The sequence below is a fragment of the Acanthopagrus latus genome, chromosome 19, assembly GCF_904848185.1.
Source record: "Acanthopagrus latus isolate v.2019 chromosome 19, fAcaLat1.1, whole genome shotgun sequence".
Taxonomy (NCBI): Eukaryota; Metazoa; Chordata; class Actinopteri; order Spariformes; family Sparidae; genus Acanthopagrus; species Acanthopagrus latus.
In genome coordinates, this window is record NC_051057.1 from 2,503,250 (window position 1) to 2,528,933 (window position 25,684).

At 40.3% G+C, this 25,684-nt stretch overlaps 1 long non-coding RNA gene across 2 annotated transcripts; it reads left to right on the plus strand.

Moving 5' to 3' along the window:
* Nucleotides 1-9,226: 9,226 nt before the first annotated feature.
* LOC119008871 lies at nt 9,227-11,554 on the plus strand. 2 transcript variants are annotated; one of them, XR_005071576.1, is made up of 3 exons: nt 9,227-9,413; nt 10,676-10,924; nt 11,203-11,554. It is a non-coding gene; the product is annotated as an uncharacterized LOC119008871 (long non-coding RNA). The 2 variants fall into 2 exon arrangements; XR_005071577.1 differs by having other exon boundaries at nt 10,679-10,924.
* Nucleotides 11,555-25,684: the final 14,130 nt, after the last annotated feature.

The following is a 25,684-nucleotide window of genomic DNA, read 5'->3' on the forward strand; positions in this document are numbered from 1 at the left end:
ATTAAGGATTAGCCCTGCAGTGAAATTAGGTTTTTCCTTTCAGCACAATGTTTTTAGGACTTCAAATGGAAGTGCCACCGAGCTGATCTGCTTGTATCAAAATCCCATCTGGACTAAAATGTTTGCCAAAGTCTCATGAGAATAGACGGACCTGCAAGTAGAAAGAAAATAAAGGCTTTCTTTCTTGCTGTTGATAACATCTTCCCAACACCTTCCCTCAGGTTGATGAGTGACTTTATATTTAGCACCTTTTTCTCACAACTTCCCTCAATCAAAACAAGCTGGATAGGTCAAGAAAGCAGACAACAGCCTGACTAATAAAGCAACAGGAAGGATAGAGGACTGGCTGGCAGACAACCATCAAGTTTGATTATCAGACTCTTAGCCCTGATGCCCTTTACCTCTTCTCTGCCATTCGTCTGTGGTGTTTTCTTAATGAAAAGCTGGTGGCTGGGCCCGTTCCCGATCTATCTCCAGGAGAGGAGTCCTCGCTGGCCAACTCTGACGCTGATCAATGGCCTGCAGCGAAGACAAGCAGAGCCGTGGACTCTCAGGGCTTAATAGGAGGGAATGGGACTAGAAGTAGAAAGAGCAGAGGTGTGCTTTTACAGGCCGGCCCAGTAATCTTGGCGGAGAGAAAAACCTCAGCGAAACGAGAGGAGTGTGGGTGCAGGCGGAGACCGAGAGATTGAAGAGAAAATTATGGCTAAATGTGACTAAATGGTCACTAAAGTTTGCTGGTTGTATCGCAGAGGGCTTGACCGGGGCAGACAGGCTGTTTTTGCTTGAAATGTACTGCCTATTGACTCCTTGCTCTCTGAACGTAGGTTCAGGCTTCAGTGGAAAACTAAATATACTTTGGTTAATAGTTGTACTTTAGAAAAGCGGCCTTGAAACCTTGTTAAATCCTAAAATTTTAGTTGGAACACAATAAATTCAGCAATATATTTGACAATCTGTTGGCTAAGCATTACTTTTATTCTGTGATTTGCCTGTTTTAATTCCTTTTACATGTAATTACTTATATTGACTTTTAATTAAAAGGTTTTAAACTTTGTGTTCTGCCTTCTTGTTTTAACAGACTAGGCTTCCCTGTGTTTTGCTTGACTGAGTGTTTATTCTGTAATATTGTCTTCCTGAGTTTTACAGGTTTTTCTTGTTTGTCAAAGCACTTTGTAAACTGTTTTAAAAGGTGCTTGGACAAACAAGCAAAAACAGGAAACTGTTTTGTAAATATATATGAAGTTTGTTATGCAGTGTTTATTATTATAAATCACCATTCTCAAAACAACATGACCATTGCAGCGTAGCAACAACAGGCATTTCAAGATGGCAGCTAGTGGCAGCCTATAGTACCAGTTCCGGGTACTCTGTGGTTTTACTGAGTCTTTATTCAGTGAAAGGGAGTACAAAGAGTCCAGTATTATGTGCTTCACAGAAACATGGTTACAGGACCAGATAGTGGAATCTAACGGCCCCATCTCCGGCTTCCGCGGCAAGTAAAAAGGAGGGGGGGCTTGCTGTGCTAATAAAAAACAGGAACTATCACCCCAGGTATATTATTTGCCACAGGAGTTTACCAGTGTCCTAGCCATCACTGTTTACATACTACTATCTGGGAACACAGAAGCAGCGTGTGACATCATCCACACTGTTACCACGGGACTTTAGACAAAATACCTTGAAACCTTCATCATCATCATCACAGGTGACTTCAGCCATGTCTCCCTCTCTAATCTACACTCCCAACATTTTACCAGTTTGTGAAATGCGCTATGTGGGAAAATAAGACAATAGATCTGCTGTATATGTTGCACCCTCAACAGTGACGGGCCAAAAACACATTCTTCTTCTCTTTATGAACATTTATTTACACTTTCCATGGTTCAAGATCAAGCACAACAACTTAGCCTCATTACCGCCTACTGCTTCCCTGTGTCTCTCTCTTAAAGGGATAGCGCTTCCTTAAAAGGTGAGTACACCAACTTGATGTTTGTAACCATGGCAATAAAAACAAAATGAATGAATTGAAGTACTTATTTAAACATATTTTCTATCTGGACATAACTGGATAGGAGATCAGCGAGAGATAAAGATTTTTTTCAGTGCGCAGAGTAAGACACAGAGTAAGACCCCCCCCCCTCCGAGAGATCAAGTTTGCAGACAGCTAGCTTACGTAGTTTTAGCAACCTCAGAAATGACCGCATGATAACAATACATTTCAGAATAAATAACGCTCAGAACAGCACCAAACTTCAGCAACAGTACAAATAGGGTCTCAGCAAATAGATCAAGCCATCAAACCTCCGCTGGCTTAGCCGAGTTGCTATCGTAAAGTCAACACAGCTCACAACTCTCCTGCAGCAGTTTCCTGTTGTGGGGAAGTCCCGACGAGTCGATTACCGAGGTCTAACACAAAAGACCTAAAACTATGTAAGCCAGCAGTCTGCAAAGCTGATCTCTGGAGGGGGGGTCCTACTCGGCGTCACGGTGTGTCAGACCATGGATTAAACACACACTGGAATATCCCTTTAAATTATTAGTAATGTAAATAAAACTGCACCGTATTTTCTCACAGCTTGTCTTCCTCTTACCTTTTCTCTTCCACACCAGTGTTTTCTTTTATTTGATAACTACTTAAGCATTTTATTGTATATAGTATTTTTTTTTGTTAATTATATAAAGTTTACTCTATTGTTTATATTTTTTCCTGTTTGTATTTTGATTGTATTTGTACTTGAATGTACCGAACATGGCTCATTGATGTGATTTTAATCCGTGATAATTTTTCTGTAAATATTTGATTTAAAAGTCGCAGTAAAAATGATTCAAATCTTTTTGAAATAAGATTGATCAGTCCAATCACCTCCACAACTTCATATTTTATCCATCCATTATTATAGCTCCTTCCCTCATTGACAAGCTTGTCTTTTCCTCATTCCGTGTGTTGCTCATGTTACAGACAGCAGCTCCTCCTCTCACCAGATGACTCAGGACCCCTGCTGAGAGGCTCGGGCAGCCTCCTGCAGAGTTCCCAGCCAGAACTCTGCAAAGCCTGTCAGAGCTGATTTGCTGTGTTGCAAAGACTTTCTTCTTCTTCTTCTTCTTCTTCTTCTTCTTCTTCTTCTTATTATTATTATTATTATTATTATTATTATTATTATTATTATTATTATTATTATTATTATCATTCTTAAGAACATAACTTCTTATTTGTAATATTGCATTTCTCCTCTGTCAGGCTCCTCTGCCTTAAAAAACCTTCCCTTCAGTTAGAACTGTTCAATTACAAGAAGTCAGCAGTGATGAAGAAGTAACCCTTCAATTACCAAACACATCAATATAACATAACACACCTCTAAATCATTATGCTTCATCTTTTTCTTTATAAACATATAAAATCGATCTGGTGTTGTGTTTCCGGCTGTTTTGATCTATAAAGACAGCCAACTTTTTTTAGATAATCTGGCTGATTAGGCACAGACAATAGATCCCAATAGATGGCAAAAATGGCAGCTGGGAGATGAAGACAGCGGAGCCATTTCTGTACGCCGTTAATGCAATTTGGGTGGTAGAGGATCTGTTTTGGCTCGCTGTTGCTGTGTCTTTTGATTTTTTTATTCACTCGCACATATCTTGACAGGCTCGCTGGGTGCTTTAGTTCAGTGTGCTGTTTCAGGTTTGCTGTTGTTGATGTACGGAGTTGCTTCTTGAAACCCGGCTGGTGAAGTTTACACAAAAAGGTCAGATTTTTCCCACCTGGATCATCACTGACCTTTTCATGAAATTGTTTTAAGTAATCATACGAAGATGCCATATTAATAGTGGAGGCAGAGTAGGGCTGGGTATTGATAAGAACCTCACGATTCAATTCAATGTTGATTGAAATGCTTCAATACTGATTCAGTAATAAGTAGTAATAAACAAACGACTCATTAGAGTACATGTTGATGATTTTTTAATTCAAAAAAGTAATCTTAAATAAAAGAGGGACAGCAGGTGGTCAGGGGCCGCTGCTTGCCTGAATCGATTCAGAGGATTTTCAGAATCGATATTGGTAATTGAGAAATCCAAACAAGGGAGAAAATATATTGCAATGCAGTGATGAATCCATATTTTTACCCACCTCTAAGGCAGAGTCTGAGCGCTGCTGCCTTCATTTGTTTTTGCCTCCATGCTTTGCATGTTGCTGTTACATATTAAGACCTGTTTACAGTGTGTTTTAGTCGGTTTTCGCCTGGAAGGCTCGATAGGAATCTGGCACTCTCTTGAACGAAGTAAAACTTTGGAGAGTGCTGTTCACAAACGCCAGAATTAACGTGTTCACAATAACATTCATCAGGCAGGATGCAGTACGTTCAGTTCACGTTCGCTCGCGCTCATATTTTTATTCTCAAGGTGTTAACTGCATATTTGTCCAAAGTCCCTTCCAGGAAAAAAAATAATAATATCATGCAATAACTTACAGGCTGTCCGCACATCCTTACAAAGTCTTACATTCATGTATCTAAAATCAAGGCCTTAAAAAGTCTTAAATACAGCCATATTTTGCACATAGGTCTTAAATTACATTTAGTTAGGTCTTGATATGTACATTCATTTACCGCTTCCGTCGTTGCCTTTTTTGTTTTTTTTGTTTCGGGGAAATGTGTTGGTGAGATTCACAGTCTGCTCCGTGTGTTGTACTTCTGTCTGAAGTATTCAGGAGTGTAAGTGGCATTTTGTCAACAGCCCGGTCGGAATTTATTGCAGCGCACTTCACCAGTTCCGGAAAGACTTTGACTGCGGAACCTGTTACAACTATGGCAAAGTGTAAATTAACAAATATTGGCTTGAACATCCAGAATTCAGTTGGTGAAAAGCCATAAAATAATTGACAGAAATTGCACTTACACACAGTCCTGTGATGTCCGTAGAAACCTGTTAAAATATCCTTGTTTAAGATGTATGCTCTGAGTTTTAGGGTGTGTTTTAAATATGGGCCTATACCTATTTCAAAATGAGCCAACTTGTATCAAGTAACAGCATAATCATACTCCGCTAACATAAAGAAATTTCCTCTTAATTGAGTGACTTATTTTCTTGTTCCTTGGCCTTTATTTTGTGTCTTTGTGCTAAAATTGAGAATGCATTTTTTTTACTTGTTTCATACCTTTGAGCATGTTTCAGAGCCTACTTATTTCTAGACTAGCAACAACTTATTTTACAACTTTTTGTCAAGTAAAAATATCGTGCATATCCTGCATGGACAGATCACTAGTATTAAGTCATTTTCTCCTCAAGTTTAGCGTTTATTTCTTGTATTTAGGTCAATCTTTTTTGCAGTGTACTGGCCGAGCTCCAACCTTCCTTTCCTAACCATGAGCTCTATGAAGCCCTTCAGTCTAGTTTCAGGGCACGCCATAGCACACAAACTGCCCTCATCAAGCTCACAGACGACCTCCTCATCGTTGCCGATTCTGGCCACATCAGTATTCTGATCCTCTCGGACCTCTCTGCAGCCTTTGACATAATCTTCCGCACCATCCTCCTCACCCGCCTGTCTGACTACCTTGGCCTCACCAATACAGCACTCTCCTGGTTCCAATCCTATCTAACAAATAGAAGGCAGTTTGTCACCATTGGAGACTCCAGTTCCACCCCAGCTCCAGTCAACCATGGTGTGCCTCAAGGCTCTGAGCATGGACCCCTCCTCTTCACTATCTACATGCTTCCCCTTGGCCAGATCATTTGCAAGCACAGTCTCAACTTCAATTCTTATGCTGATGATACTCAATTATATCTCTACACCTAACCATCCACCCAGCTACCCCCACAGTCACTCATCAACTGTCTGCACGATATAAAACTCTGCATGACATCAAATCTACTCAAACTAAACACTAATAAAACAGAGCTCATGGTTGTGGCCTCCAAGGCACTGCTCCAGAAGGTTGGAGATCTTCTCCTGGACGTGGACGGCTGCTCTATCTTCCCATCCACGGAAGTCCGCAACCTGGGTGTCATCTATGATTCCACGCTATCCTTTCAACCACACATAAAATACATCACAAAATCAGCTTTTTATCATCTTAAAAACATCTCCAGACAACCGGCCCTCCCTCTCCAAACCTGTGGCTGAGACCCTCATCCATGCCTTCATCACCTTCCACCTGGACTACTGTAATAGAGTCCTGTCCAGGCTCCCTTACAAATCCCTGGACAGGCTCCAGTTTGTGCAGAAGTCTGCTCCCAGGGTCCTCAACCATACCAAGCCTTGGCAACACATCACCCCCACTCTCATCCACCTTCACTGGCTCCCAGTTAAATCATGCATCACTTACAAAATTCTCCTCTTGACCTGTAAATCTTTCCATTTCCTCGCCCCCAATATCTGTCTGACCTCCTCCACCCCTACACCCAGTCTCGGAAGCTGCGCTCATCAGGCACACACCAGTTCTCCATCCGTCACACCAAACTGCAAACCCTCAGTGACAGAGCCTCCTGTGTGACAGCCCCCACTCTCTCCCAGCTGAAACCCGCAAACTAACTTCTCTTGAGACTTTCAAAAAAGACTTGACCCTGACCCTACCCTGACAACAAACATCTTAATTGAACTGATGGATTAAGTTACAAAAATAAAGGCATTTAGAACTCAAAAGTGAATAGTGCAGCTTGTCGGAACAGTCACACAGGAAGGTGGAGTGAAAAATCAACTGTTATTAAGATTGAGGAGGTGTGATATCAATAGGGATGTTTAAATAACCGCACACATTTTCAGTCAATCTCGCTTGGAGGACATTAATGGTGTTGGACTGTGTGATTCACATTAGAAGTGCTACGAATAGTATAACAAATGGAAAACAAGAGCTAAATACCCCTTTTCCACTGGTCATAAATCCCAATTGCCCACTAAGGTCAGGTTTGTGTGCAACAGGAATGTGTAAACCGACTGCAGTAGACACAGGTTTTTAATCGCCTCAGCTTGGCTCTGAACTAAACATAAAACCCAGGTGAACACGATAATTTCGTCTTGCAAAGTGATGACGCATTATCAACATCCAGTGGTGGCGTGTGAAAAAGGAAGGAATTTGGGATGTGGTCTATGAAGGACTTTTATTACTGGACACAGTGTTGGAGGACACTGGTGTTTTGAAGGGTGTGTGTGTGTGTGTGTGTGTGTGTGTGTGTGTAAAATCCACCAAGCAGTTGTGATGAAGCATCTGGCTGCTTCAGTGATGACGATGAATTTAGTGGAGAGGCTTTATCAACAGGTTGTTTTTTCTTAAAGATAATTAAACAATTTATGACAAGGTCATTTATTCATAAAAAAATATAATAAAATATATATGTTTTTTACTCAATAATCCAGGGATTTTTGACAGTTGTCAAATGTCTCTTGAACAATCCTTTATAGTGACCTGCAGTTCAGCAGGGTTTACAAGTCTAGGTTGAACCCTGCATGAGAGACATAAAGTAAAAAGCCCATGGGTCCAAGGAAAAGCCTGGGTTGTTCTTGCCTTCCATTAACAGGGTGTTAGGCACCTGACACACACAAAACACCCTTCTGACTGGACAGAGCTCTTTTCTAGCCGTCAGGGAAATAGCTGCCAATGAGATTCAGTCCTTTTCTCCTGCAACTCTGTGGTTCACTAAGGCTGGAACCCAACAGGAGGATTAAGAGAAGTCTATCATTCATTTCCCAGCAGCACCGGTAGGTGAGGAATGGAAAAAAAAGGTTCTTATACACTTGCTGGTGGAGAAAGGAGAAATATGTCACACATCATTCCACTGTACTGGCAGGGCTTTATTAGCTCTGTTCTCATGTCGTGTAATGAGTGATGGTTTGAACATGGTTACTGTTTGAATGTTCCAGTGATCTCTGAAAGCCTGATCGATACTTGTGAGCATGCAGACTCTCCCCCTAAGCTGATTCACTACAGTGGCCCTAATGACCGTGAGGAGACGTTGGAGGCACTGCTCTTAAAATAGCTTCATTTAATAGCAGAACTAACAGTCTCACTCTTGGGAACGGAGCCATTTCTCCTGGAGAGGATTTTGACAGTGACATTACAGATTGTTGCCTGTTTCCTTCTATATTTCATTTATCTCACTTTATGGAGGAATTCAAATATGTAAAGTCAGATGAATCAATATTATAGAGTTTAAAGACAGTAAATATAACCTCACACTGTGAGCAGTTGATATTTTACTCACTTGCAACTGATAGTGAGCCATGCCAGAGGATGTAATTGATATTTTGGCATGTCACAGCAGGAGATGCACCAGTGTAATTGGTAGCATTAATAACAACTATGTTACATTTAGGTGAGTTAATTCCAGGGTCCTGGTATTGTGCAGGCAAGCCAGCTGTCATGGCTTTCTGGTTATCATTAACAAAATGTATTTCACCTGTGCTTTTCTTGCCATGACACATCAAATTATCCATTATGAGAAAAGTGTACTGCACTTTCTGTGTCTACTGTATCATAGTTTTCACCTGTATACTGTACAGTTGTCACTGTTGCAAACACTGAGCAAACAGTGTTACTATGCCGTCTTGTTCTTACAAAAGTCTAGTTTTTTCACATCTCCCTTTTTGAGGTAATCTCCTGGCACCAAACAAAGGGTGCAAAATGGCAGAAGAGGTGCAGCTGGGCCTTTGTTTTTTGTGGATTAGGTGGTGCAGTGCATTTTTGGTGATTTCTTTTTTGCTTTAAAACCTGCTCAGACCACCTCTTATGGCATAAACAGGGCAATAAGGCAATTTTCATGGCTTTGGTTTACAAAGGTGCAACATACAGACCTCTCAAAAAATCATGAAACACTTTACAATTAGAGAGAGAGAGAGAGAGAGAGAGAGAGAGAGAGAGTCTTGCAGGGGTCCAGTTTATAAACCTGTACCAACCCCACCCTCAAACCTCAACATGAACCCATCTGTTCATCTGTTACCTGTAATTATCTCTACATTAATCCAGACATGATCCAGCCTGTTAATGAGGGCTGACCTCACACATGATTAAATATCTGCTCGGAGCTGCTGCTGCTCCTTTATTAATTGTTTGCACAACTAAAATCAGCTGTGCCGATGCAGCAGCTGTTACACCAATAAACATCAGTTGCCTGTTTACTCTACCATGGACAGCATATTTGTGGAGATGTATATAATATCTGTGGTGTTGTTTCCTTTTTAATTTCAGAACTTCAGGTGATTCATGGAGTCTCTCCGAGTTCTCAGTATCTCTCTTCCTCTATGTCACCTGTTGCTGCCTTTAAAGGGGATAGAAGAAGCGAACGTGATTTGTCAATACTGAAGCTGCTGATTCTGAATTCCTCCTGCTGATGTTGTATTCAGGGTCCTGTCTTCCACGTTCCACCAGCTGTGCCCGTTTTGCTCCGATGCCTGCGGTCACCAAAACTGCAGAAATGTGCAGGTCAGAGATTTTACATACATCTGTGCCTGTGTCCTACTTAAGGGGAAGAGAGCCTTTGGTGGATTGATCATTCCAATTAATCACTACATATTGGACCAAAGATGTTAGCTGCATTCAGTGAGAAAGTATACACCACCTCGTGATGATAGAAAGATGTCTGGATGTGGGCTGCAAATCAGTCTGGAGCAGACCTCGTGACAACTGACAGTAAGGACAGAGAACAGAAACATGGTATGCGTCACATCCATCTGTTTAAAACGATACTCTGCTAATTTGAACGGAAACATTAACCTTCACTCAACCAAACTAAACAGAACTTAAGACAAGCATACGGGTAAAAAATGTTGTTATTGTGTTGCCTATGTCCTCGTTAAATGTCCTGTAGTCATAAAACAGTTGCTACAAAAGTCCAGAAAGCGACTGCTCCTGTCCACACATTTCCAGTTATACACATAACAGCATTTTTGGCGCAATGAAAAACTGTCTTATAACAGAACATGAAATGAATTATAAAGATGGCATATATGTATACAAAGTCAATGGAAATATGTTATTAGACCATGCTATGGCCAGATGTTAGTTAAGAGCACACCAGTAAACCAAATCTGGGCCACTGCCATGCTTGTGGCAGGTCATAGCATATGGCAAGGAGCAGATCGCCCAAGTGCCATCATCCTGCACGGTACGTGAGTTGGATGAGGGTGTCTGGTAATTCTTTCTAGCCTGACAGTGACGATGCACAATGAGTTAATGAGACGATTACGCCCAATTTAGTTTGGTTGAGGGGAGAAGTTTGAATGAATACATTGTACACTTGTATTTTTGTGTGTAGTAAAGAAAAGCGCTCATATTTCACTCCTAGACATTTTGTTAGTTTATTTTGCTCATGACTTTTTAATCATATCACTCTCTTTTTTTCCAGAGGGAGAAATAAAACACATTGATTCATTGACTGGTACATTGTTCTTGTCATGACTTCTTATTGTTCTTGTATTTCCTGTTCTATTTTGCATTTGTACCCTCGTGTGTCACGTCCCTTAGCCATCCTTTTCCCGCCTCACCCCCACCTGCACCTCATCCCCTCACCAGTATGTCTGCGGAGAGTGTTTGTTCTCCCTCGTGCCTTCGTCAGTTCATCACATTTTCGTCCATGTCCTCAAGTGATGCCACCCCGTCCCTGTTTTCGTTTGATTTGTCCTTTGATTTTGTGTTGCACATTCTTGGAGCTGCTTTACTACCGCTACTTTGTCTTTTCTCCCCAGCAGCTGCCAGTGTTTTCCAGTCGGTTGCCCTTCCGACACCCGCCAGTGCATTTCTGTCCACATCCCGGCTGACTCCAGTTCCAGCTCCTCCGTTGGCATCCTGGCCGACCAGCCCCGGTGTTTCTTTGTTGGCGACCTGGCCGACTAACCCTGGTGCTTTAGTATGTTCCGTGTTCGTCCATGTTCTCCCATGATGCCACCCTGTGTTTCCCGCCTGCATCATCTCCAGTGTCTCCTAGTGTCCCCATGGTATGATTCTGATGATTATTTTGTAATTGCAGGACTTGGCATTTATACTCCTACATAAGTTAGACATCCAAGTATTATAGTGTTTATGTGTTATAGACATTAGCATGAACAATGTGTTTCACTCATTGCACTCTCTTGGGTTCAAGCAAACCTGATGTTTCATTGCCCTCTCCTAGTTTCCCCGGAGTCACAGTTCTCCAGTGTTTCTCCTGATTTCTGAAAACTTTTCCCACTGTTCCCTCTTTTACTTATCCTAACCTGTATCTGTCGACTTTCAGCATGTAGTCTGCCGTACTGTTGCTCTTCGTCCTCCTCAGTGACTGAGAGAAGGACAGAAAAATGGAGGAGAGAATGAATGTTCATACGTATTTCAGACATCCAGAGGAGAAGAAAAGGTTTTTAGGGAAAGAAAATCTGCCACATTTCTCTGTCCATCCTGGGGGTCCTCAGTGAGAGACTGACAAACAGGGCAGACTCCCAGAAGGACAAGAGAAAAATGAATGAATGAATGAATTCATGAAAAGTGGTAATCATTATTTAATGCCACAGATTTTTACAAATGTGTACAGATTTGACAGCAAATTGTCTTGCATTTTCTGAGATTAAAAGTAAATCAAAATTTGAAATAAATCATGAATTATTCTTGTTTTCATCATTTAAATGTCCCCGGAATGTAGAAAACACAGCCTAGGGTGGGACTGGCATCCTACTACTTGGTCTCAAAATCTCTCATATTTGTTTTTTGTTGTCAAGTATGAAAAAAAAATGTAATCAGCACTGGATTTCAGCAAGAGTCAGTTTTAGAAAAAACATTTTGGGGAATTTAATATCTCCACTATTTGAACATAAAAAAAAAAATGAATGAATTCAACACACTTGTATAACTGTATCTGTTAGTGGGAGAGGAAACACAGTCCTACATCCTATATTGTAATTACCAAGAGAAAGTTCACCTTAACAGGTCTCCACTGTCACTTACTCAGACTTGCAGAGCATCTGATATCACCAGAATGCAGCCTCAGTGCGCTTGAACAGAACAGTAGACAGGTTGGCTGTAGAACTGTCTAAGTGTTAGTGTGTTAAAGGCTATGCTTTAATTGCTTTTTGGCTTCAAATGTAGAAGACTGTGTTTGCCCGTGGGTGTATATTGGAGATTAGTGCTCTCACAGAGCTGCAAATACATAAAGCTCTGTAGTGAGGAGAAATTATGGACTTTCGAATGCAGTCTTCACGATGGCAAAAAGTGAAAAAAATTAGACTAACTTATATCACCCTTGAAGGCATTTCTGACTTCTTAGGAATCCAGAAATACCCTGGAGAGGGCGAGGAGGTAAAACACTGAGAGAGATGGAATGAGATTAACGGTAAAAAAAAAAACTAAAAAAAAAAAAACCACAGAGATAGACACTGACAGGCTGCAACGTTAAAGGTTCAGTCAGTGTGTGCCTCATCGCTGTAGCAATGACAGCGAATACTTTTGTCTGTTTAGAGGAAAAGGAAGAGACAGGATTGATCAGCGAGCCCTCGAGCCAATCAGAGCTTCGCAAATGCTGAAAGCAAACACAATATCCTTGCACACAAACACACGCACACACGCACGCACCCACACAAGCACGCGCACACACGCACATGCACCCACTCAAACCCAAGCACAGTCACACACACGCTAGCTAGCCATAAAAGAGTTGTGTATGCAACAGAGCAGGCACACACTGACCTCCCTGTCACACAGCCATGTGTGGAGAGTGGAGGGTTTAATAAGAGACACAGTATGAAACAACATGATTTCTACATATATCTCAGAACAATAGCCTCAATTCAGTATTTACACTCCAACTTATCCAAACTTTACAAAGTAAAAAAGGATTCAGTATTCTTTATTCCATTTTCCAATGATTATATATGAATATATGGCACATCACTCTCTGGACACCCAGGCTCGAGCTCTGTTAGGTCCACCATTTAAACACAGTATTTGTGTTTGCAGCACTTACCAACCTTTGTGGCTCCAGCAGCCTGCGGCAAGAGGTGATGGGACTGTGAAAAATTAGCTGTTAAACCAAAGATTGATGTTCTCTTCTCAGATTTGATTTGATTTGAAATATCACATGATCTTTATTAGCAGATAGATTTTTCTCCATTGTCATGAAAAGACATGTAGATGTTGATCCATCAAAACACGCACAGATACAGACAGTTTTTCTGCACATTAAACGCCAAAAAGCACTAAAAAAAAAAAAAAAAAAAAAAAAAAAAAAATTCATTGTCATGCACAGTATTAGTACAATATTACAATAATAGTACAATAATGATTCTCGCTAAAACCCTAGATTTACATACATATATATTTATTATTGTGACATTCTCATATGTTTTTATGTTATGTGTTATTGTTGACTGACTGAGATGCATCTGTGATTTCATCGTAAACTGAGCTTACAATCACAATTCATTTCAATTCTATTCAATTCAGCTCTGTTGTATTCTATTCTGTTCTATATGTTATCGCATTCATCTCCTGATGAATATAATGTGATGAGATTAAAGGCTTACAACTGAGACAAAAGATTGTATTTTATTCTATTTTGTCAAATGAATATGTCATATATATATATATATATATATATATATATATATATATATATATATATATATATATATATATATATATATATATATATATATATATTCCTGTTTCTTCTGTTGTTTGTTTCCCAGTGCTGTCCCGGAGTTTGTTTGTTGTTGTTGTTGTTTACTTATTTTCTTATCTTCTTGTTATTATAATTCTACCTGACATAGCATTTGCCCCTAGTACACTTTTTATTATGACTCCACCGTGTTTTGTTTTATGCTTTATATTATTACATTCTGTCTCTGGCACAGCAGTTTACCTTGGAATAACTAAAGGAGCACTAACCCTAACCCTAAGTTTTAATCAGAAGAGAAACATCTTCATTGACAGATTTTTGTTCTGCCAAAACAAAATAAATAATTAAATTTTCAGTGTTCTCATTTCTGAATAATCTGAATAAACAAACTGTCCTCAAAGGAAAACACAATTTACACAGTTTACTTTGTTTAGACAAGGCGGACCCTGCCACCTTCAAACTGTGTCTTTTTTTTCTTCTTCTATTCACTTGTGGAACATTTTTATGCAGAGTTTGTATTTTTACATCATTCATTTGTAAAAATGATTCAATAAATTATTATTAAAGTTTTTAGTTTTTCTCCAAAACTACAGTGTCCCTTCAAAGTTCAATTTGATCTTTTCTAACATATCCGGCTCACATCAAGGTTTACTTCGTGTATTATACATGTTTGAATTTACATTTTTCTGAGCACTTTAATATCTTTTAATCCATGCTGACTTAAAAGCTAAGGTTCAAAGCTCATTTTTGACCATGAAAAACAGCAGTTAGCAAAAAAAAAATACAGTGGAAGTGAAAGCTCTAGAAGAGCAGTCAATGGACCTTGAGATGAGATTGATGATGAGGCTATTGGAAAGCACTCCTGAGTACTATTTGTATTGGTCAGTGTTCTGTAACTTTGGTTATTACATTGCCTCAGTGTCACCCCCTGAGCTGTAAATGATAGCTGTAAACTACATTAGACAACATACAAAACAGTCATCTGTGCTACAATCTGAAGCTGAACATGTTACTCACTGACTGAAGAGAAGCTATGGGAAGTTTTTATGCAAGCTGACAACATGGATATCTTCGTACTCAGGCACAAGCTTCCACAACCAACCAACGAGGAGTCAAACTGCAAACACCTGATACCACACACCTTTAATAATGAATCAATAGTATAACATTTATAAATGAGACAAGTGAAGCATATCAAGGGGTTCAATAAAAAAAACAATGGAAAGCACATAAAAGCAGCACATCAATCAGCCAGCAGTCTAATTCTGGGCTCACACTGTGTTCTTATACTCCACTCTCATGTTCATTTATGTCTTTACCTTTCTTTAGTTCTGCAGCTGCAAAACCCCAGTGTTCCTGCACAGAAACATGATGGCGTTTCATGTTTCACACAAACACAAACAACATATGGCAGCACACAGGTATTACACACTGATACAACACGCGCTGAGTACGTTGTTCGGTCACGCACACGCATTGTCAGTGGAACACACGTGCCAGTGTTATTTAAAGAAGTCCAATTACACGTAATGCTCAACATAATCTGTCTCTCCATTTTCATTAACTTGTGTTTCTATATAAAAGGCAAGCGAGATGAGCGCTAACAGGGACCTCCTACGCCTCTGAGGGCTCCAGCCAATCGGTGCTCTTGCACAGTGCAACAGTAGCCTCTAGTGGCGGCATGAAGCTCCTGGGCTGCAGAGCTTTTACTTTGGCTGGATTCATCTTGAATCAGGTGTCAAAGTCTAACTCTGGTCAAACTGGATTTTTTTTTTTTTTCTTTTCTTCTGTCTTTTATAGCAGGCATTATCAAATCAGAGCACAAATATTAGCTTCTTACTTTACATTCAACATTTAACCAAACACAAAACACTTTAGCCATGGAACTGCACATTAAGGAGGGCGTTAACAGAAACATTTATGGTACCACTATGTCTGTTTTTGTTATGCATGATAATATATATGAAAATAAGTGTGAACACAACTCCCCAAATAACTGCCAGTATTTGCAATCACATGCTAGTTGGTCGCAGGAACATCTAAGATGAAGATCAAAATGAACCGTCACAGGTCTTCAGGTTTCCTGACTAACGATCACAGCAATCATTTTCTTTACAACGATTTTCAAGGTTTTTGAAAGGTGAACCTGTATCACGAGATGAATTTTACCCACTGTTCATGAAGAAGTCATTTCAGTGCCACTGATTATTTTGGCTTCAGATCTCAGTTTGAGCCTTGATGTGTGTTTCGAAAAAAAAAAAAAAACTGCTTCACGTCCTGTTTACAGACGCTTCATCTACAAATCTCTCAAATACAGATTTCTCCTTTGCATCATGTGCAAGTTTGTGTCTCATGTCCCTCCTATTTTTTCAAACATAATTTGTCAATGCAACACAGTGCATGGCTCCGGCTAGCGTACTGTATGTCACATATCAGAGGCTGTTGATGGCAAATGAATGGACCAGAAGTCAGCAGTAGACTATTCAACTTTCTTCTGGCAGTGTAAGTTGATGTGTCTGCGCAAGTTGATTCTTAGCTGAAATGGAAAGCTGTCTGGATCTCATTAAGAAATATACAACATAACTGTATGCTTTGGAAAATGGGCTGCAGTGTAAAAAATAAAAACTCAGTTTAAGAAAGGCAACAGAAAAGGGATTTTCGGTGGACTGTTAACATACATGCAACTGAATAAATTCAAAAAGTGCAAATGTTTTCTTCACAGCACTGTTTCGTTTTACATTACAGAAATATTTCTGTAAGAAAAGCATTTGTATGTCAACACTATGGCTACAGTAATGATGGTGATGCGTCTTCCAATCCTGCAGGTACGCAGACCCAACACAAGGCTTGTGATGACTCTGTCACAGTCCGGCTTCATTTTCCATCCAAGCTTTCATGTGCATATCAAAGCTCTTTATCAAAAATGAACGATTCCCTCTTAAGAAGATACGTCTAAAAATACAACAAGGTAGCCCTCATTGAAATGTGAAGCATGAAAGAGCAGTAAGCCAGTGACACCGCTCCGCAGGAAAATGATATTAATGAAGGCCTGAGTGAGCTGTGTGTGAGTGTAATGCTGACCCTGTGTCAGTCCACTCTGATTGACCCCACTGGAAGATGGCTGAGGACCAGAAGTGCTTCAGTCCAATCAGCTCACAGCATCCCAAAACGACACGGGACAGAAGGGGAGGTGGTGGCTGTGCAGCCTGCCATTCAAATCAACTGCTGTGATGTTCTCCGTACCGTAGCTTTGATCATTACTTTCAATGGTTATAGTATCAAAGAATCAGAGTAATTAGTGTGATCTCAGAACATGACAGCAAATTCTGACAGGGGACTAAACAGAAAGTCGATGGTCTCAGAGGTTAACTGCATGTTAAATTGTGGGATGTGCCCACTTAAATATTGGTCAGATTACATATGGACACACTTTTGGTCAAACAAGTTAGACTGATTAATGATCACAGTCTGCAGTCAAGTGAGCTCCATGTAATCTGACCTACATTCCCCACAATGCAGTGTAGCCTCTGAGTGACATCACTGGAGGTAATCTATCAGATGACGTGCAGCTTCCTCTGGCACTGCAACAGACTTTACACTACTTTTTTCCACATATGCAGAAGTACTTCTCAAGACCTGTCATCACACTTAAATGTGGAAAACTGGTGCAGTTACCGTTGAGTCAGAAAACACTATTTGGAGGTAAAACTGAAAGTCACACCCAAAATGTTGAGAATTATTTCCGACTAACTTGTCTGATTTCTTATGCTTGTGTTTGTTTGACCCCTGACATTAGGTCACGATGCTGCCTTGTTAAGAGATCTCAGGATGGTGCTGTTCTAAACACTGAGCTTTATTCTCTTTGACTAGAGAGACGTTTCCCTTTCTTACAGGTTGATTTTGCTCCGTTTCTGTGTTCACACCCAAGGCCTCTCATCAATGTCTCCAAAGTGTATATTTCTGACGGATGAGGTGGATATATGAAGCTGATATTAGCCCCTTGTTAAATATTAAAGGTTGGCCTGTCATACTGATGCATGCTGTAATTGCCGTTCCTTCCTGACAACAGTGACAAAAACAATCTTGACAACCTGACATGACATAAATCCTCAATAAAACAGATTCCATCTTCATAACATTATCATGTCCCAGTGTTTCATTAAATGGCTGGTCTTGGAGGCCAGTGTGCTTCATATTGACGCTTTTCATATTTGATGCTGTATAGAATACAATTCTTAGACTAAGACTTTATTTTTCCAAGGGGAAATTGCTTTTTCATGGCACCATACCCATTAGCCAGGCAGATCATGCAACAGACAGAATACAACATCCGTACATACAACAATGCAACCTAAAGACACTGTAAGTTGACTGTCACATACAGTATATCGTTTTCAATAAACACTCAACATTTGCGTTATTTTTAGCATGAAAATGGGGAGATTCAGAAATACTGTCAACATTTTGCATTATCTTCAGACACTAGCATCAGACACCACAGATCCAAAGCAGATTCTCCTTTCGCCTCCATGTATTGGTGAAACACTCGTCTCTGACAAGTACAGCCGCCCTCTTTGATTTAATTGCAAGGCTGTGCATTTTTGTCACGAAACAACCATTCTGGCTTAATCACAGCAGCGTTTTGTGTTTCTCTGCCTTTATTCTTGAACGTGTGGTGCAGCATGCTAATGAGCTAATGCAGTCCTACTGTTTTCTGCAATTAGGAGTGTGTACAGCGGCTAATGTGAGGAAGCGGTTGCTAGCATTAAGGTCTAATAGAAAGTGTCTGCCATGGGGTTGGCAACATCATAGATGTACTGTGTGTAAAAAAAATCAACAACAAAAAAAATCTTCAGCAGTCTGAAGCATATCCCACAATGCACTGCATAGAGGAAATGTCCTTTACAGGCCCTATGCTTTAGGAAATGCAGACCCAAGAAAAGCATATTAGTTTATCTTCTTTTTTTGTTTGTTTTGTTGTCCTCTCTTCTCTTCCCTTCTCTACCTCCTTTTATTAACACATGTCATACACACTTTCCCACCCCATCATCTTCCTCAAACACTCACACACACACACACACACACACACACACACACACACACACACACACACACACAGGTTCTCATATTTGCTGCTGTAGCATGTCTATCACAGCAAATGGCTGTTTTTATTTCAATTTCACAAAATTGGATTTTAATGAATTCCGCAATGAATAACCAAGCAAGAAATTATTTTCCAATATCCTCCCATGATATTCCACCATCCCTCTGTATTACTGGAATTAATACTTGGAGCGTGCTGAAGATGCTGCATCAGGTGATGCAGGATTTGATTAGGACTTTAAAGTTTTCAGCAAATCAGGTGTGGGGGCACAATCATGTTTTCTTTTCATTTTTTAATCTATGAAAAAATCCCTCAAGCAGCAGCGGGGAATACTAGATTGCTCGAATTTGATTAGCATACTGGGCAAGTGCCTTCGCCATTTCCTCACATGTCTTAAAGCACTTTGGACACATGCAGCGCGTCTGTCTTTGATGGGGTGGGAACATCTAACATTTCTGCTGTGGAAAGTTGAACTGAATGGCAGCTATTGTTGCCAGTCCTTTCAAGAGCCTTTTCTGAAGGTATTGCTTCCTGATTGTGCAGTAGCCTGGCGTGACAAGATAAAAGCCAAGTGGTCTGCATACAAAAAGCAAACAAAGTGCACAAGCAGATGCCTTGTTCACTTTCTGAAGAGAATCCTCTGAGTCAAAAAAAACAAATACAGGTATGTAATAATATTTGTAAATGCAGTACACGGTATATATTACTATGCATCTGTCCATACTGGAAGTCAGCTTAGTCCAACTGTGTAGCATGTAGGAGACCATCAAAGCCAAGCTGCTAAAGCATTTGTGAAATCTGTCTTTCCAGCCTACACTATTTAATTGGCCACCTCAGGATTTCCAAAAAGTCATGATAGTATTTTAATGAGACTAGTGTCTGTGAACATTACAGCAGGAAATTTGGCTGTCTAATATTACAGACATGTAACGTTGAAAATAGGTAGCAGAAACCTTTACATGCAGGTGTAATATGATGTTAGTTGTTCTCCACTGAATGGGCAAGGTGCTGTAAGATTCCACCATTCTATTTATAAAGGATGCTCCTGTGTTTCCTAGGAGATAAGAAAGGCATTGATTATCTTTTCTTTAGCATTTAAAGAGTGTCTGCAGTTTTCATCATGGCTGAACCTCAGATTGTTATGGATCAGCTCACTCACTCTTTCACACTCGTAATGGACTGCTCACCGGTAACCCAGCAAAAAAAAAAAAATATAGACATTCATTTTGGTTGAAGAAATAGAAATCTACTTATCCTGTAATATCTGTGGGGCTCTGGATGGAAGAGGAATATAAGGTATTACACTGTAAGATGTTTCTGTTATTGTTTCCACCCCAATTTGTGAGGCTTCATAAAAATCCTTTCAGTAGGAACCACCAGGGTTCATTGATACACTAAGCTGCCTGATTCAGATGAATGGTGCTGTCTTGAATTTAGAGGGTATTTTGGCTTTAACATCAAGAACAACATCATCATATCCACTGGCATTGGCACTGGCATATCATAAAATGGTACATCATGTTCATAGAGAGGCACAGCAACATTAATACTGGCTGTGTGTGTCTTTCTCTCTTTCACACACACACACTAACACACACGTTTGGGTTACCTCTCCTATCTCTTTCTGACCGCTGTATTTCTTTCATTGCTTCTCCTCCTTATCAAGGATGTAATTAGTGCTTGCCAGACAAGCAGTTTCTGCATGAGCAGAAACAATGGCTAGGAGTGTTGTGAATGGATGCTGGGTGAATGCACCACTCATCATGCATACATAGGCAGCGAATAGGGGTCATAGTGACAATATGAATAGGAAGAAAAATATAGTACTTAGTCATATGTGTGCAGGATGAACAGTGTGTTTGGCCTTGTCTAACATTGTTCATTAATTACTATACCTAAGAAACCTGCAGGAGTGGAGCTTCTCTCCTGTGAGGTGAAGTGTGCATTGTTTGGAGGTGTGTGCTTGCACTGTTTTATAAAACCCTTTTGATGATGTGCTGTATAGCAGATGTATGATTGTACCTGGAAAACAAATCCACTTTCAGCCAGTCTAATATGACTAATATATATATACATATATATTTAAATGCAGGCATATATAAGTTGTTGAGCTTGTATGGAAGAGAAGCATCATTGTCTTGTAATCTGTCAGCACTTGGACTCCCTGCCACATCTGTTTGGTGTTTCCTGGGTTGCAGAGGTGTCCCTTGATTCCCTTTGAGAGCGCAGACCTGGCTGAGCGGAGAGCGGAGAGCAGTCATGTCTCCCACCCTGAAGGCTACATCTTGGGCTGCCAGCTGCTAGTGCACCATTTCAGTCATCCAGGGTTTCCGGTTACCACATGCAGTGAAAGTCTTAATTGCTGTGACATCCTTTGTGCACTTTGCAATATAGTAGCTCACCTCAGCATACTCTTCAATGTCTATCTTGGTGGCCGCTGTCTTAAAAACCTCCCAGTTGGTGTGCATGAAACAGTCCTGAAGTGCTGATTCTGCCCCCTCAGGCCAGGTCAGTGGTTTGTAAGCAGGCACTAGACAAATGATTCAAATGGCCGAGGTGGAGGTGGGGCGTTGCCTTCATGCAGTGATGGTGATGTGATGAACGGATGATATGGGTGCTAAGATGCAGTGAAGGTGACGATGATGCGCTGATGAAATGTGCACAATGCTCATGCAAGATGATGACTATGCAATGAAAATGATGATGTGACGAAGATGATGATGATGATGAGCTGATGGTGTGATAATTGTTTTTTAGGCAATTTTACAGATTTGCCTCATTGAATGAAAACATGTTGGGATGTTGTGCATTTTCTGATGTAAATTATGCTGATCATGTGTTGGAATGTACTTGGTTAAGGATTTTTGTTTTATTGGCATTATTATTCCGATAATTATGATGATTGGATGTCTGATAAGGTACAAATATGAATCCTTTTGTTTGAAGCTTAATTCATTTATTTAGTTTCGGGCTATTGACATTCAATAAAAGGCAGACTCCGGACATCGAGAAAATGTGTGCAATGATGTTGTGACGATGATGATGCAGTGATGTGATGATGATGCAAGGACGATGTCGACGTGATGATGATGATGATGATGATGATGATGGTGGTGATGAAGACGATGATGAAGATGCAATGATGTGATGATAATGCAATGATGAATTTAGGTTTGTGTTGTTGTGTTTTTACACTGCATTATCAGTTTTTAATATCCACCCGAGTCTTTTGTTCACCTTCAAACCATCTTTTCTTTTACATCTCTTGCCTAACAGTTTTCCCTGACATGAATCCAAGCAAACTCTGGATCTCAGTGTTCTCTCCTCCTCCCCCCTGTGTTCAGCCATCCCTCCTTGTATAAAGACCTCCCACCTTCCCACAGTGAAGCCAGTATCAAGTGAGATTAAGTGACTTTGTAAGTCATCAAGGCCATGTCTTGTAATATTGATCTGGTATACAGGGTGAAATAGGGTGATCATTGGAGAAGTAATTATAAAGGGCCTCAGCTCCGGTCGTCCTCTTGCTGTTTATCGGCGTGCTCATTAAAAGACATTGGCAGGCAGACAGGGCCTATCTCTTTCTTTGCCAGTCAACCACATCGTAAAAGTCTGTGGGTCATGGCTCCCGGTAGTGCGATAAGCAGTGTGCACCAAATTGGAGGAGGACTGATTACATCCCTGAGGAGATGTGTGATGAAGCTCTCGGCTCTGTCCGAGCTGTTTTTCTTCTTTTTCATCCAGCACTCCATCTCTTTCAGTCTTCCTCCATCACTGCTCAGTTAACTCTGCCTTCACTCTGTCTGTTGCTTGTGTTTGGACTGCAGTTGTCTTTCTATCTTATACTGACTTGTTTTTTTTTTTTTAATTAATCTCTGAGCTTTCAACCAGGGAGGTGAATGCCACTTTTTGATTGGTTTGACTCTATTACCCCAATTTGCTGACTCATCATAGTTTGGGACATTCCAGGAGAAAAAGTGACCCCGGCGGGTAGCCCAGCTTTTTCATTGAATTCAAGTATTGTTGGTTGTGCTCCACACATGAGTGCCTGAAGCTTGTTTTTTTTCTTTATACTGCATATTGCATTTTTTCTGTTAAAATCAAACAAAACTGACAAACGAAACAAGGCTTTGAGACGCATACAAATGTTCAGCCTTTTGGCATGATCAGTGACAGGTTACGTGATTAGCAAAACTGTAGTCAAACAAATTTCCCAGTCACTTAACTAACTTTGTTAAGAAAGGTACTATTTAAATAAAGATTGCTGTTATCATAAATCACATAACATGTTGTTTGTCTGAAACTCTACTTTGTCACTTTGCATAGCAGCATGATTAGAAGGGCAGAGCTGTATGACAGTTGGAGTGAGGGAGGATACATCCATATGGAAGGGGTTTTCAATTAAGTTGAAAATCTCCTTGTGCTCATTCATATCACTGAATGTGGATTCAAATTCTCCACTCAGCTCTTCCAAAACATCAAAAAATCCTCTGTGGCTGAAATGCTGCCGCAGAAATGGATCATTTCTCAAGCACTGTCGCGTGCCAACAATCTCACCTCACTATGCTCCTTCAATTAAAGTGAAACTCTTGCCAATATGCAACCTAGGCTTTTTTTGTGAATGTATATGAGTCAAACCTTTGTGTAATTACGATGAAAGAGGCACTTTTAAGATTTAACGTATTTTCGTTTTTGGCTCAAACTCATTTTCAGTGAGAGTGAAGCGGCTACTTTTATATTAGCATTAAGATCTCTATTTTTAAAACACAAAGAAGGCTTGACACAACATGAAACTTTGCTCATAACGGTGGATTTGAACAATTGTTGTCCCTTTATTTGCTTTATAACAGTGCATTGCCCGTAGGAAGCCTGTATTCCCTAACCCCTAACCCTAACCCTTCATGACAAAAGCCTGTTTTTACAGTTTCTTCCTGTACCAGACACAAAGCAAACGTGGTGGTGGTGCTTCAGAGGGCTGCCAAACTGACACCACCACAGTGAGTGAGGGTAGGTCTGAACAGGTTCCATGCTTGTAGCTTACACTGCCATGTTGTGTATGAACAGCATAGCTGTTTTGAGTATTCTTTATGTGTACTGTGTTGGCTGCATTATCATAAAACTATTAGCGGCAATGTGAGCCACCAGTAAAAGCTTGGTGAGCCGAATGAGGCTTGTGTGCCGTGCAGTGAGTAACGCTGATCTACATAGTGTTACAATAGCAGTATATCTTTAACAATAAAATGTTCCATTACCATAAATCCCAAGACGTTTCTGGGACGTTGGTCACAGTTTTTGAGAATGAAGCAGGAAACCCATCAAGCCTCTAGTCTGCGGTGACAAACTGAGAGGGTACAGGTTCAACCAGAGCTGACGAAGTGTCTTCCCCCGCTGCTCCCTTAATAATGCTCCATGTGATGGAGAAAGCATCAGTTAACCAAAGACGTATTCTCATGACTTTTGTAGCAAAGCTTTAATACAAAAGTGTTCACCTTCATAGCAAATATGGCCGTGGGGCATGAAGCTACATGTAGTTATGAAGGCTAAGGAGGTGGAAACCATGCCATTGCTTGAGATAAGAACACCAGCCATCTGAACAAATTCCAAAGAACGTACGGCATGACGGAATCTGAATAAATTATTGGGAGCACATGTAATTTGTTAACCCTGTATGTTCATGAAAATGATACCATTACAACTGTGGCTGTATTTGTTTGTTTGTTAAAGAAAACTTGACCCAACTTAACTTCCCTCCTCCAATTAACAAAAAGCAACAAGCTTGTTTCTCTGTACAGAGCCAATTAGCCCACCAAATTCAACTGTCATCCACTGACTTCACTGTATTCTTGGGAGAGTTGGCCTCCCACTGAGCATTATGCTGCTGTTTCGCCTCCTGATGGGCTTTATTGCAGCTAATGAGCAAAGTGCCAGACAATAATAAGACACACTCATTTTTCTGTAACGCATTTGTGTAAGCCATGAGCTTGTGAGCAGAATAGGATATTGTTTAGGTCAAGTCAAGAATCAGAGTTTTAAGAGGGACAGTAGTTGTAGTATACGTTGGCATGGACTTGGGAGATACTGATGTTGAGATTTAGAAACAAAGACCAGTAAGTTATATTAACTGAAATTGTGGCTTGGGTTGAGATGATGTGGTTTTGGAACATCAGCAGATGACAAATGAAGCAACATTCTCAGACGATGAGGAGCAAAGTCAACATGAGTCCTACAGAGTACTGTTTCCATCCTACAAGCACGTCATAGACACAAATATATCGACAAATGTATCAAAAAAAATCAAAATCAAAAACAAACAACTCAAAGGAGTCATTACAGAGTGAGGGAAATATGAACTAGAGCAGTTAACACTGAACAGATTGTGGTGGTTCACTGATAATGCCAACAGTAGATCCAAATAGTTTTGTTAGTTAATTAAGAATAAATGAAGAAGTGAATGAAAAAGAGCTGCATCCATGAATTCAGTGCAGAAGCCCACTTACTGAACTGCAGGGATGTTTAGCTGCATGTACTGCTTTAAGTTTCATCAGTCAAAGAAAATAAAACAATGTCCATTTTAACATTTGCCTATGCTGGAAAGTGAAGTCGAGCATATAAAAGAGAGTTGTGGTTAACCCTCGGCTTTAACTGAACAGTTAAACTCAATTATTTCACAATTCGCAGATTCAAGATTCAATCCTTTCTCCTTCTGTTTCGGTTCATCTACAGATAGTTGTTACAACTGCGAGATGACAGAGAAATAAAGCCTCTCAGACTTTCCTTCTGTCGGTGGCATAAAACCCCAATACAGGTTCAATGTGAAAGCAGCGTATTACAATGGATTACAGTGGATGGTCGGGTCAAACAAACATATGGCTTTTTACCCAGCGGACCTCTGTTCATGTCCAGTGTGAAACCAATACTCAGCTGTGAGTTATTTTAACTTATCAATGCAGTTAATTGCTTCATGAACACAATGTAAGTTATATGTAACACAAAGTTTACTCAAGCTAACAG